Below are 11,320 nucleotides of genomic sequence, written 5' to 3' on the forward strand. Positions count from 1 at the left end.
AGCTGAGGCCCACACTGGGAAGGGCAGTGTGAAGGGGGAGACTGGCCCTGAGTGTGGGGCAGCTCGCGTCACGCCCCCCGGTTCGGCCAGCCGCATCATGGCGGCGAACGTCTCCGTTTGGCCCGGGGCCTCGTCCCGATCGGCAAGGCTAAGAAGGGACCCTCGTTAGCTTCAGAACATCTCTTCACCCCCTTTGCGCCTATCCAGACCTGCTGGCCCGTGCTCCCACCCCTTTTCCATCCCTTAACGCAGACAGGACTGTTGAGGGCTTGGTCAGTGCCCTGGCTGGGGACTCCTTGACTCCAGAACTGTGGGCTTTGCCTCTTGGGTAGCTGGCAAAGCTTGAGGTTTGGGGAGACTTCGTACTGGACCTCTGTCCTTAAAGGATGTGATGTGGAAACTTTAAGCCTTCTTGGAGTATGTGCTTTAGCGTACTCTCATTCCAAATGCACCTGGAGTTGTTGGAGTGGGTGGTAGGTGTAACAAGTGGCCTGTGTGGTCAGGCTGAAGTTTACTGGAGAGGAGGACTCAACCTTGACTTTTCTAACAATAGTGAAAGTAGATCACTATATAACTTACTGGGATTTCATTTCTGTTTCCTTTCCCATTATATGTCATTATTGTTGGACCATTTAGCCCGTTTCGTTTAATTAGGGAGTCATCACGAAATTTCCCATAAAGGAGAATACAGCCCAGTTTTAGATGTATTGATATTTGTCCGACAGGTAAACCAACTAATAGTTAGTACTTAAAAACATAAGTTTTAACTCTAGTGCTGTAGTGCACTAGGAAAATATTAACACTTAACTTGAGTAAATGAGATATAACAGTGGTTAAGTAAGATAGTCTAGGTCAGCAGGAAATGAAGTGTAAGAATTTAACCAGTCTCCTTCCTTTTAGGCTTTAGTGATTGATTACAAAATAAGAGTGGTGAGGAAAACAGTTCATTTGTGCCACCCAGCTGACTTAAAATCTCACCAACTTGAGCTTTTCTTGACACTAAAAAAGAAAATAATTTACAGTGGATTGAATAATGAATGCATCAAATAGAATTTAAGACTTGGCCTTTATGGTACAATTGTCTATGCTGCCAAAGTGGCTATTATAGAGCCTGTGGTTTCAGAACCTGCAATACTTGGTTAATGCACCATAACCTTGGGCCTTGCAGTGTTCCAGTTTCTTCAGGCACAGGATGAAAAGAACAACAAATGCCTACCTTAAAATGCTGTGAATGGTTAAAGACTAAGGTCGTATGTCAGGTTGTTGTTTCATGTTAGGTGCTTTGGAATCAAGTCCAACTCATAGTGACCCTCTGAACAAAAGATCTAACCCTGTTTGATCCTGTGCCATTCTCATACTTCCTGGCAGTTTGAGAATGGCACAGGATCAAACAGGGTTCAGATCTTTTGATAATCACAACAGATGTTGTGGCATTGTGAGTTAGATAAACTTCCCTAAGAGAAAGAATCTGTATTTAGAAAGTAATTTACTTGAGTAGTTTTTCTTTCTCACCTATTTGTGTGAGCATTCAGAGCCTCAGTTATTTATTTTATACTTATTTTGCTATTTATTGACTCTGCTTTTGATTACCAAGGTAAAGCTTTTTTCTTTAAAAAAAAAAAAAAACAAACCCAAAACCAGATTCATTGATTGTTTTTAAATACATTGTGTTAAGACTAGGCTGTCAACTTAAATATCTTTTAAAAGTCTAAAAGGAGATGCAACTATCTCTTCTGTTCTAAGCTAGAGGACAGCAGGAGGGGAAACTACTAAGAAGCACTTAAAGGCCTAAATTTATACTATCAGTAATGTGGAAGGTCTGTAAAAAAAATTTAGGATCCCTACTATTGGGTGAATTAAGCAATTAAGTCCAAAATATGTGGACTGCTGATAGAAAATTTGAATTTTCACATCTGTTGCATAGGAAAGAGATGTGGTAGTATGCTTCTATAAAATCTACAACCTTGCACACCTTAAGGGATAGTTATACTTAACGCTGTCCTATATAAGATAAAGTCACTGTGAATCAGAATCGACTCCTCAGCAATGGAATTTTTTTTTAGTGATACATTTGTTTTTCCATACTTGTTTGTTTCTGTTACCCTAAGTTGTTCATTTTCAGACGTTTCAGGTTGAACTTGGTACATGTCAATATCAAGTCATTTAATGAAGGAGCAATTGTTTAAAAGGGTTTTCTAGTTTCTTTTTTACTACTGCAGTTTAGAATGGAAACTTCAACCACTTTATGCAAGAACATGTAAGAATGTTGCTACCAAGAATTCTTTAAAGCTTTTGCGGGTATCTGACATAAGATATTAAGATTAGAACATGAAGTTATAGTACTTGGGATTTAATTTTCATCTTTTAGTAACTGGAAGAGAAGGAATTCTTCCTAAAAATGTAAGCATTCTATAGAACCATGTCCCTTTTACACTGTGCCCAGTTAGACTATGCACGGAAAAATGTTACGCTGGAGGTAAAGCAGATGCATTGAATTGTCAGAGGGTTCTTTAGGTAGAGGACGGGAATTTAGAATTCTGGATTTACATACTGATCCTACCTTGACTGCTGTGTATGGTTTGAGACTGAATCATCTAAGTTTCCAGACCTTAGGTTCCTTATCTGTAAATTAAAGGAATTGGTCTTTTTTCACCATTAGTGATTATTTGAAGAAGTGTGTTTTCATCAAGCAGGGACAATTTGCCACTAAGAGTTTATAATAGCAGTTATATTTTGGAGTCCTTCCTCTCCAAAAGAGCCTGAAAAGAGAAATTTAGAAAATGTATTGATGTAGTAATCAATAAATGTTATATTTATATGCTTTGTGTAGTAAATAAGTGCAACTCATGACTCAGGAAAATTAGGACTTCCAGATCTTTTTATTCAGAAAGAAAAAGACTGCTAAAATATGTTCCCTGGAAGAACTACTTTTAGATCTAGTATAATGGCAGTTCTTTTTCTTAATTTTTTTAAAAAAATGTTTTACTGTGTTTTAAGTGAAAGTTTACACAACAAATTAACACTCAAAAATTCATACACAAATTCTTCTGTGACCTTGTAAACAGTTCTTAAGTATACTGGTATTTTATTTTAAATCATTGTTTTTGAGACCTTGAGTTTTCTGGAAGCAGGGGTAACTTTCCAAATTTATTACGCCTCTTAGTATAAAATGGATCTACTTTGGAGAACAGTATAAAACTGAGGGAAAGCTGATAAACCATAGGCCAGCTGGAGCTTAGAATGTCAGTTTCCTCCTATTCCTAGGCAAGTGGCTGAAGAAGCCACTGTGATGGCAAAGGGTAAGTGACACCATTTCCACCAACTAGTACTAGCTTGACCACTGTCATCTTATAACCTCCCTTTCTCTCTTTAAAATAATAAAGTAACATACATTTATTTTTTTCATTGTTTAGATGGAAATGTTGCTTAAGTTCTGTTAAATTATCTCTTCCAAATTTGAGAAATAGTAGTGTGACATGGCATACCAGAACTACTTATTGTTGTTATTATTCCTACATTGTCATTTCAGGGCGTAATATTAATGATAAAATTATTTCATCAGTAACCTTTGCTATTTTATGATAGTAACTCAGCCGTCTTTTACTGAGGTCTTGAGGCAACCTCTTTAGATATGCTAAGTTGCTTTTTAAATGTAGCTTGCTTTTTCTTCCAATAAACTCATTTTTGTGGTATTTACTTGTTTTTTATTCCTAAATAATTGTTGTTATGTGCCATTGAGTCACCTGCAACTCATAGCAACTCCATGTACAACAGCTCTGAAGTCTGCCCTGCCCTGGGCCAGTCTCACTGACTCTGACATACCTACTCCCTTTGCCCCAGTTACTGTGTTAATCCATCTCATCAGAGTCTTCCTCTCCTGTGCTGTTCCACCACCCTAAATAATTAGATAATGTAAAAAACAGTAGAAACTTGACCTCTACCCCAGAGAAGAATGTCTTTCTTTAAAAGAGTTCGTTCAATTCTTTCAACAGATAATATATTTATTTCTTAATAGTTTAGTGTTGTATCCTCTGAGTTTGAAAAGTATTAGGCTCACATACGTTGGACATATTATCAGGAGAACATAGCCTCTGAAGAAAGACATCTTCGTCTAGAAAATAGAGTGTCAGTGAAAGAGAGAAAGCCCCTCAGCAGGAACAGGTGACACAGGACTGAAACGAAGGGCCTGAGCACAGAGGTGATTATGAGGATGGTGCAGAATCAAGCACGGTTTTAGTCTCTTGTGCACAGATTTGTTATGAGTCAGACTGCTAGGGAATCGATTCATGGCTCCTAATACCACCACCCTCAAGAAATTTGCCACTACAAATATGCATTAAAGGGACAATTTATCAGTTATTTCCGTCATCAGATGGTTTCCCCTTTTATTTTCCCTATCTTACCAGGAAATCTCTGTTCAGTTTGCTTCTTAGAACTTAAAAGCGAAGATGATTAAGTCAGCAATCTAGTCAACTTTTTTTTTGAACCAGTTGTTGGTGTTTTGTTATTTCCACTGAAATAGTGAATTATTTTCTCTCTCTTCTAGTAACTGGACAAGTAGAAGTTAAAAATTTAATCCCAAAGCAAGACGAGTTTAATGTATCTGTTGCCAGGATTTTTAAAGGGTCATTTTCAGTAGTTTAGTTTGCTTATCACTATAGTTAAAGTGCTTTTAAAAAAGTACTTAATACCTCTTACGTTTTCCCTGTACCCTTTAGTGTTAGCTTACAAGTAGTCTTTTTTATCTAGTTACTGATTTGTCCACTCAAAGTACTTTTTAAATTTTAAGTGTCACTTACTTATATGACTTCTAGTTTTTGACAGTAAGACTCCTCATTTGAATCATCTAACTTTTTCTATATTATTATTTTCCAGTTTATTTCCTATATTTAATACTTTAAGAGAAAAATAGTATAGGCAGTTTAAATAACTTAAAATTTCTAAAAGCTATATTGTTTTATCTTTGCATTTAGATATATAAGCTACCTGAAATTTAATCTTTTAACTTGTGGAAAATGTTAAATACATCCAAGATAGGAGAACTATTATAATTAACTCCAGTGTTCCCATGACTTCGTTTCAACAATTATTAACTGTGACCACTCATGTTTTATCTGTACCTTCTAGCCACTGCTCTCACGCTGTTATTATAAGATTTTTATTCTTTAGGTGGAAGTTTATATAGCAAATTTGTTTTCTACATAATAGTTTACATATAGATTAATGATGTTGGTTGTTGTCCCCATAATGTGTCAGTGTTCACCCTGTTTCCATTGAACCCATTTCCCTTCACCTCCCTCCCTTCTTGTTTTTGTTGCTGTTTTTGTTCTTAAAGTGCAGTTGAGTTGAATACCACTCATAGCAGCTCTCACAGATCTGAGCCATGCCCTGTCCTGTACTATTCTGATCTCTGGTATGCTCAAGCTTGTTGTTATAATCACTGTGCCAGTCAATCATATGAGAGTTTTCTTCTCTTTTTCTGTTCCTCTACCTTTTGATTCAATATCCTCTTTGTCTCATGCAGTTCAATATTCTGAGGAGTACATTCTTCATGGACATTGCCATGGTATAGTCCTATCTGTTATTTGGTTAAAAGGTCACTTTTGGGACTTTTTCCGTTTCAAGCTGGAAGACAATTTCAGAGCAGTAATCTCAAGAGTTCTTTTAGATGCTTTCCAAGTAGGAAATGTGGTGGTTTTCAGGGGATGGGGACAGGAAGACATTGAAATTTGTTTTACATTTTAAAAACCCATTCTAACTAGTGTCTTTTGGGGTTTTGGTCAGAATGGTAGCTGGACACCATCTAGGTCTTCTGGTCAAAGGTTAAAGGACTTTTTGGCCCATGTGTATATATAGCCCTTTGTAGTAATTGTTTCCTTGAATTGTCCTTTTCCTTTGCTCAAAATGGGGAGAGACAGTGGATTCTTCTTAGATGATTACTGACAAATTTTTAAGAGTCTGATTTTTAAGATGCTACTCATCACATTCTTCTGTGGTACAGTTAAGCCTGAAGGATAGAGTAGAACTGCCTCAAAGTTTCTAAGACTATAAATCTTTATAAAAACAGGCTGCCTCATCTTTGTCCTTTGGAGTGTGTGATGCCTTAATAGCATAGGATGCTCCATCAGTATTTGCATTTCTTAGTTACCTCATAATTCCTTCTTGATGCTTCTGACTGTGTCTTTCATTTTTCTCTGTAGGTGTACTCTTCTTGTTATTATACCCTTGCAGTTTATTTTTAAGGAACTGGATTATTTGTCCTGTACTATTCAGTCTGGATTTTGCTAATTTTATCCTATGGTATTAATTGAAATATTCATGCATACTATTTCTTATAGATTGGTTATTATTAGAACTAGTCACTTGAGCAAATTCAGATCCTCTTTAAGGGGAGTAAGACTACCCTATAAATTTTCAGTACATTCCACTGGTCTAGGATGGATAATATCCTGACACTTGCAACATTGTAAGTCATCCGATCTTCAGTTATTGGTGATCAATGCCTCGAACCTATTCCTAAAATGATCTTGAAATTCAGATGGAATAGATTCAAGATCATAGCTTGGTTCTTGTAGACTTATTTTAATTTTCTTGGACCTCAGTTTGAACTTGCATATGAGTAATTAGTGGTCTGACCTCTAACAACAGTGGCCTAGTAGGAAGCTCTGGGGACCTATTCTCAAGAAGCTGTGCTACTATCCAGAAGGCATGCGGTTCAAATCCACCAGCTGCTGCACAGGAGAAAGATGGGGCAGTCTCCTCCTATTCGAGCAACTGCCTCTGAAAACCTGCTGGAAGGTTAGGGCTCCAACTTAATGGTACATAACAACAAGTGGCCTAGTGGGTAAGGAATTGTACTGTGAACCCAAAGACAGTGGTTCAAATCTATGAGCTATTTCAAGGGAGAAGGATGATCAGTTTCTTTCTTTGTGATTTACAACCTCTGAAAACCTGCTAAAGGGTCACCTGTAAGTCAACTCTGAAAGCACAGAACAAAAGTGGTTTATGTGTTGGTGATGTTGTTATGTGCCGTTGAGTCAGCTGTGACATATAGCGACCCTATAGACCCTGCTCTATCCTGAGCCAGTCTCACTGTCTCTGGTACACCTGTCCTCATTACCACAGTCATGGTATCAATCTATCTCATCTAGGGTCTGCCTCTCCTGTGCTGACTTTCCAAGCATGATGTCCTTCTCCAAGGACTGGTCCCTTCTGGAAATATGCCCAAAGTATGTGAGTCAAAGTTGCTTCCAAGGAGCAACCTGGTTTTACCCCCTCCAGGAGAGTTGACTCTTTTCATTCTCAGCTGTACAATTTCTTTATCTTTCAAGACAATATATTTAACAGTTTATTATTTATTTTTGAAATTGTCACTTCATATGAGCCTTTTTAATTTAGCCTAATTATGCATGTTTGGCTGTCTGTGTGTTTTTCTAGTAATTTACAAGCAAAGCCCACACTACCACTATACATAAACACCTCCAGGTGATACTAAATGCATCTCAGAAGCAGTCAGTGCTTTAGAGCTAAGATCTAGAATGAAATTCTAGTTCATTACTGGTCATTAGGCAGCATCATGATAGATGGAGAAAAGATTGAAGTTGTCAACATTCTGTCTTGCTTGGATCCACAGTCAACGCCTTGGAACCAAATAGTCAAGAAATCAGAAGTGTTGCATTGGGAAAATCTGCTGTCAAGAACTTCTTTAAAGTTTTGTGGAGCAATGATGTTAATTTAAAGACTAAGATGCACCTAATTCAAGCCATGATCTTTTCAGTTACTTGCTCTGCATTGAAAGTTGGGCAAATATATAAAGACAGAGAAGAATTGATGCCTTTAAGTTGTACTGTTGGAGAAGAGTACTGAATATCCCATGGATTCACTTTGCTAAAAAAAGTCTTTCCTAGTTTGATAAACTACAACTGGAGTGCGCCTTAGAGGCAAGGATGGTGAAGCTTATTGTTCAAAGGGACAGTCCTTGGAAAAGAAGATCATGTTTGGAAAGGTGGAGGTTGAACAAGAGAGGAAGCCCCTTAAGAAGATGAACTGACACAGTCTGTAAGCTCAAGTATATCAGAGATGATGGGGATGGCGCAGGATAGGGTAAGGTTCAGACCTCTTGTTCATAGGGTTACTGTGAGTCATACTTGATGGCACCTAACAACAACTGGCAAACTATCAGGAGCTCTTGTAAGGAGTTGAGTTGTCAACCCAGAGGCATAGGGTTCAAATCCACTGTCTATTCTATGGGAGAAAGATAGACAGTCTCCTCCTATGTAATTTACTGCCTCTGAAAACTCACTGGAGCGTCAGTTACGGGTTGGCCAACTCAGTGGTACACACCATCATTATCGTACATAAAATAATTTATAACATTTAGAAAAATCAAAAGACTGACATATAAGAAATGAGAGACTAAAATATTTACCAGCATATATATATATATATATATATATATATATACACACACATACACACACACACATATACATACACACACACATATATATATTAAAGTATGTCTTAGTCTGTGACTCACTATTTTTAGTAGACATTCATTCCCGCAACTATTTAACTAAATAGACATCCTAGAAAGCTCATTTAAATATCTCTGTTGTGTGTGCTTCATGTTATTTTTACCAAAACATAAATACTTTTTCTTTAATATTATAAAACATGTTAAGGAAGTATTCTTTGGAAAGACATGTTGTAGAATAAAGTGTTTGAAAAGACATATTGCCATTTCCATCTGCCAGTCCTTGTAATATTTTGTTCAGCTTGTTTTGTATCTTAAGATTTTAAAGATATTGCTAATGTAAAACATTTCTTCTAAAATGTAAAATTTTATGGTTGTGAATTGAAGTTGACAGATTGCCCTTTTTGGAACTGAGCATCTATTATATACCTAGAACAGTAATGAATACTTATATATAATGAAATATTGATATCCTCAGCTTATTGATGAGGAAAGTAGAGCATAAAAAGATCAGGAACTTGCCCAAATTATTACATTAAGAAAATAAGAATCTACACTTAAATATAAATAATCTGCTTTCAAAATATGTATGATAATTAAGTTTTCCTAATCGGAAACAATTTTTTATCATTATATTACATTTTATTATGTCATTAATATCACATACAAGCAGGATCCAGCTGAAAATTATCCTAAAATGACTGGAACAGCACATCAGCAGAACTACCAGATGTGCAGGCTGGGTTTAGATGATGCTATGGTATTAGAGATGTTATAGCTCATGTTAGGTGGATCGTGGCTGAAAGCAGAAAATACCAAGTGAATGTCTTATTTGTATTAACTATGCAAAGGCATTTGACTGTGTGGATTACAACAAAATGTGGCTAATTTTGAGTAGAATAGGAATCCCAGAACACTTGATTGTGCTTATGTGAAACCCATACTTGGACCAGGTGGCAGTCATCAGAACAGAACAGAGCAAAGAAACACTGCATGGTTTAAAACTTGCAAAGGTGTATGCCAGAGATGCATCCTATCTCCATACATTTTCAGTCTGTATGTGGAACAGATCATGTGGGAGACTGGACTCTGTGAGGAGGAATGTTGCATCAGGATCAGAGGAAGACTCATGAACAACCTGTGTTAAGCAGATGACACAACCCTGTTGCTGAAACTGAGGGATTTGCTGCAGAAGGTGAAGGACTGCAGCCTTCAGTACAGATTGAAGCTCAACATCAACAAAGAGTCTCACCACTGTGCCGATTGGCAGCATCATAGATGGTGAAGAGATTGAGATTGTTAACAGCTTCAGTTTGTTTGGCTCCACGGTCAACACTCTTTGTACCAGTGGCAAGGATATCAAAAGACAAATTGCATTGGGAAAGTCTACAATCAGGAACCTCTCCAGAGTACTGAAGAACAATGATGCCAGTCTGGAGACTAAGGTGTGCCTGATCCAGGCCATAGTCTTCACAGTTACATGCTATGCGTCAGAGAGCTGGACAATGACTAGGGAGGATAGAAGGAGAATTGATGCCTTTGAGATGTGGTGCTGGAGAAGAGTATTGAATGTACCGTAGACTGCCAGGAGGACAGACAGGTTCGTCCTGGAGAGGGCGGAACCTGACAACTCCTTGGAGGCTAGGATTCTGAGGCATCATCTGACATACTCTGGGCATGTATAGGAGGGACCAGTCCTTGGAGAAGAGATAAAAAGCTTGGGAGGGTGGAGGGACAGCACAAGAGAGGAAGACCCTGGAAGAGATGGATTGACTCACTGACTGGGGTAATGGGGGTAGGTGTGTCAGAAATTATGAGGTTGACACAGGCTAGAGCACAATCCAGAGCTATTGTACGTAGGGTCACTATGAGTTGCAAGCAACTCAACAGCACTTAATAACAACAAATAATATCATAAAGATAACTTTAATTTACTGGTACATACCCTGTGGAGAGTTAAGGTGCCAACCCAAAGGCAGCACTTCTCTTGCAGTTAGAACCTGTCTGTGACTCTGAGGGAGAAAGATGGACAGACATCCTTCTCGTGTAGGATTTACAGTCTGAAAATACAGTGGATGGTCAGTTTCACGTCAGTTCTGACTCTTTGACAATGAGTGAGTGACTATGAATGTCACTGTCTATTCACCTCTGTCTATTCCACCCTGATGGGGGTAAGCACAATGGAGAAGCACTATGGAGACACACCACTCCAGAAGCCATTCAGAGAGACTATCCAGCTCAGTTGTATTGGGTGCTGTAGTGCACTTACATACAAGTAAGTAAGCAGGAAGACAGGATAGCGTGGGCTTGCAGATGTGGGACATGTGGATTGGATAGGAGAAGGAGAACCTCAGCCTCGTGTGGATCATTCCCAGCTCAACAGATGCGGCAGCCATCTTCCCAGGTGGCAAGCTTTCTCAAGCTAGTACAGCTAAACACAGGAGAGCTTTCCCTATCCTGTATTAAAAGCTGTTGGGAGGCTTGCACTTATCTGGAGCTTAGGTTATCTGTCCTGGCCAGAGGCCCTCCCTTCCTCCCCAACATTACCCAACATGTGAAGTAGGTGTTCAGGTGATGTTTCCATAGAGAGTTGCACTGCTAGCCCTAAGGTCAGGCCCAGTTGGTGGTTCAGATTCTTCAGTGGTTCAGCAGGAGGAAAATGAGCAATCTCTTCCTGTGCACGTTAGCTTTGCAAAGCCACAGGAGGGTCAGCTACAGTTCCAGCAATGAGTAAGACCCTTACAAGTTAATATTTTTGTGGGTTTTGTTTATATTGAGTTGGAGTGTTTATTTATTTTCTACTAGTTTATTTACAAAGTTTGACTACATTGTTTTGTTTTTTTT

General features: G+C 38.3%; 1 protein-coding gene and 1 pseudogene across 1 annotated transcript in view; one reads left to right on the forward strand and one right to left on the reverse strand.

The window, feature by feature from the left end:
- The window catches only part of CLINT1 (clathrin interactor 1), a 97,210-nt gene that overhangs the window by 148 nt on the left and 85,742 nt on the right, over positions 1 to 11,320 (forward strand). The gene's annotated exons all lie outside the window — the stretch shown is intronic.
- LOC102866200 overlaps positions 96 to 11,320 on the reverse strand; it is a 52,261-nt pseudogene continuing 41,036 nt past the window's right edge.

Source organism: Elephantulus edwardii, unplaced genomic scaffold (genome assembly GCF_000299155.1).
Source record: "Elephantulus edwardii isolate Elephantulus edwardi_28Jun2011 unplaced genomic scaffold, EleEdw1.0 scaffold00354, whole genome shotgun sequence".
NCBI lineage: Eukaryota > Metazoa > Chordata > Mammalia > Macroscelidea > Macroscelididae > Elephantulus > Elephantulus edwardii.